The sequence below is a fragment of the Bidens hawaiensis genome, unplaced genomic scaffold (genome assembly GCF_021521415.1).
Source record: "Bidens hawaiensis isolate Kalapana, Puna unplaced genomic scaffold, B.hawaiensis_p1.1 tig00018419_1, whole genome shotgun sequence".
Taxonomy (NCBI): domain Eukaryota; kingdom Viridiplantae; phylum Streptophyta; class Magnoliopsida; order Asterales; family Asteraceae; genus Bidens; species Bidens hawaiensis.
Window position 1 is genome coordinate 1 of NW_027492780.1, and position 3,884 is coordinate 3,884.

The following is a 3,884-nucleotide window of genomic DNA, read 5'->3' on the forward strand; positions in this document are numbered from 1 at the left end:
CCAGAATGTTAGATCTATTTCTCAAATTAGAAAATGATAGGTGTGTATTATTCCTTATAAAAGTTATGAGCGCTATACTTATAAATGAATAAATATAGTTGTTTTGTAAAGTTTTGGTTAAATATGGTTAACATCTAAAAAGATAAATGAGATAAGACTAGTGTGTGGAGTTATTAAAACACTTGATGCATGTTGCTAGGTTAATAAACGACTTGGAAAGATTGATTGAACTACAATATGTTGTATTTACTATAAACGTGCTAAATTAGAGGTTAAATGTGATCAAACTAGTTATACTTGCCTATTGGTACCGTCTCGACTAGTTGATTTATAGTTTTTTTTACTTGTACTATTATTAACGAGGGATTATAAATGTTAAAATGGCTTTATACAACTCGAATAGTTTATCCTACTAGATGAAAAGGAAATATGTGTGACATAGAACGGGTTATAAAAACAATAATTGTAAAACGTTTTTGCAATATTGTTTCGGTTAAACCAACAAACTTATATTTTACCAACTGAACTACAACGGAATTATTTAGATAATTAAAATACGTAAATTTTATTTTTACAGAAATTTCTTTTTGAAACAATGTTTTATTTTAAATAAAACATAGCTATGTAACCAGTCTAGAACCGAACATCGTTTTAAACTACGGATTTCAACTAAAAACTTATAATGGATTGTTATAACTTAAAAAATATATATTTCAGAAGCAAGATATTTAGAAAACCGAACGATACACGTTTATATTCCTGGATTATCTTCATTAACAATAGCAGACATCTGATGATCTTTCATAGTGGTATTGGTGATAAGCTTTAAGACATTCTACCCAATCTTTTTGATATAACTTAGGGGTGGCAATCTTGATCCAAACTCTTTTAAATGAGTCAGTTTAAGTTGTTTTAAAAGTTAAATGGGTTGGTTTGGGTAAAAGTTTTTAATTAAATGGGTCAAAATGAGTCATTTGAAATTCCATCCTTTATTTTCAGGTCAAAATGGGTCGACAAGTTCAAAGAAATGGGTCGATGTGGGTTAGTGTCCTAAGGAAATGTGACAGGTTTCGGATCAGAATGGGTTTTCGTACAAGACAGGTTTCAGCACGAAATGGGTTTCAGATTGGAACGGGTTCGGTTCAGGTTTCAAGCCAACACGAGTTTTCACCCGTGACGTGTTAGGTTTTGGTTTCTTTTGTTTTTTTCTGGTCGATTCCGGACTCGTTTTTGTTCGTTTTTTTAGTTTTGTTTTTGTTCGGTTAGAATTCTTATAGTTTCGTTTTGATTGATTTTTTCGATTCAGATTGACGTGGTCCGGTTTTGGCTTTTTGTTTCTTTGTTTCATTTTCGTCGATTTGTTCTGTTTCGGTTCGATTCTAGGTGTTTTTATTATGGAACGAGGACAACGTAGAAAACATTTTAGTGTTTTTACTTTTTTTGTTTATGATTTATATTTTGAGTAATAATTTTTTTGTTATTATTTTTGAATTTTTTTTGGGTTTTTTATCTTAATAGAAAACCCCTCAAAAAAATTCAAAATCAAAAATAAAAAAAATCCATAACTAAAATATAAATAAAAAAGCGAAAAATCTAAAAAAAACAAAATGTTTCCGCCGTTATTCTCGTTCACCAAAAAAAACACTCAAAATTCGGTTCGACCCTAACCTATTTTGACCCATACCAAAACAACCCTTTTTTTAATTGACTCGTTTTGACCCAAACTCATTCTGACCCATACTCGTTTTGACCCATAAACTCATTTCAACCCATGGCTCGTTCGACCAACCCAACCCATTTGCCACCTCTAATATAACCGTAAAAGCAAATTATGTCTTAATATCAACTATTTACGAGTTAGAATCTAAAGCCATTGACGCTCTTAGAGACCGGATAAAAATGCCTCTTTACATATGTGGGCCAAACATAGAAATAGAAGCAAAGTCCTCATCAAACAAACCAATTTACCTAAAGTGGTTGTACTCCAAACAACCACGAATCGTCTTGTATGTTTCTTTGGGTAGTTATCTCTCAGTTTCGAGTGCTGAAATGACCAAAATCGCATTTGGGTTAACACATAGTGGTGTCAACTTTTTATGGGTGGCTAGAGAGAACGTCCCATTTAAAAGAAATATGTGGGGAGAATGGGATGGTGGTGGAATGGTGTGAGCAACTTAGGGTTTTGTCACACTCTTCTATAGGTGGCTTTTGGACGCATTGTGGGTGGAATTCAGTGAAAGATAGTAATTTACGGAGTTTGTAAAAGAGTTTATGAGATAATATTGAACCGCATTGTGGGTGGAATTCGGTGAAAGATAGTAATTTGCGGCTTTTGGACGCTTTTGTAAAAGAGTTTGAGATAATATTGCGGAGTTTGTAAAAGAGTTTATGGATTCAGAGTGTGTTGTGAGGATCAAGACGATGGCAAGGGCCAAGAAGTTGCAAGTAATTTGCCAAGAAAGCGTTGGTGAAAGTGGATCGGTTAATCAAGATCTTGATGCTTTTGTTGGAGATTTTTCAAAGAACGAATATTTGTGAATTAGATTTTGGTATGTCTAGCCGAGATTCAAAGAAGCAAAGTTCCTTAGTAGACAATATGTAGGAACAACTGCTTCTTGTTGATTGGGGTAATCTCTTTTTGACGAAATAGATGTGTTATTTCAAATATAATGTTACTTAGTAGACAATATGTAGGAACAACTGCTTCTTGTTGCTAATTTTTTGAACTTTTAATGTTGGCTTTAGTTTGGATTAAAAACAACGAATAGATAGAACATAATTAATAAATACACAAAGTATAAAATTCAATTTTCATAGATCATTGGGCGGCCCAATTTGGGCCACTGTAGTTAAATCTGTTGTAGGTAGGGCTGTTCATGAGCCGAACCGAACCGAGTGAAGGCTTGCTCGTTGCTTGGCTCGTTAACAACCGAATCAAACGGCTGAAATTTGAACTGAGCGAAAACCGAAACAAGCCAAAATCGAATCGAGCATTTTTCGATCGAACATCAAGCGATTTCGAGCATTATTTATTTATTTTTCACTTTAAAATTTTCAATAAGAAACAAGTTTAAATGTTATAAATTATATATTTTATAAATAAATTAGTAATTTTTAGAAAAACGTGTAATATATTGCAAGTTTTTATTAAAAGTAAGTTTGAAATGAGATAAATTGATCATGCAAACACACTTCTAGTATTCTAAAAACTTGAAGGGAACAAATAAAATCATAAAATTGACAAAATAGGAAAAATTTTAAGGGGTTAAAAAAATTGTAAGCTTATATTTATGTGTTTTGTCTATATATATATATATATATATATATATATATTTGTTCATATGTAATTATATATAAAATAAATTTAAAATATTCGAGCCGAACCGAACCGAGCAGAACCTTTGCTCGTTGCTTGGCTCGTTTGCAAATCGAACCGAGCAGAGCGGCTCGTTTACAATCGAGCAAAAAACGAGCGAGCATTTTCCGAGCAATTTCCGAGCGAGCGGCGAACGAGTTTGAGCGACGAGCGGTTTGGACGGCCCTAGTTGAAGGCCAAAAAATAACCAGTCATGCCCGTTAAACTTAAGGTTGTCCGAACTCCAAACTGCTCGCCGCTCCCTTGAAAATCTCTGAAAATGCCCGTTTGAGTTCGGCTCGGTTTGGAAATGAGCCAATCGATTGGTTCAATTTAAAAACAAGCCAAGAATAAGAAAAGCATCGCGTTCGGTTCAATTTGTTTTGCTCGAACTTTTTTAGTTTAATATTTATATATATATACTAGGTTTTATAACCCGCGTGTTGCACAGGTTTGTGTCTAGGTTTTATAACTCTGTGTTACGCGGATTTGTAATTATAATGTAATTAGCCACAAATTCTATCTAACT

General features: G+C 33.2%; 1 pseudogene; it reads left to right on the forward strand.

The window, feature by feature from the left end:
• Positions 1 to 717: 717 nt before the first annotated feature.
• Positions 718 to 2,538, forward strand: LOC143555955 (UDP-glycosyltransferase 87A2-like; annotated as a pseudogene).
• The last annotated feature ends 1,346 nt before the right edge of the window (positions 2,539 to 3,884 follow it).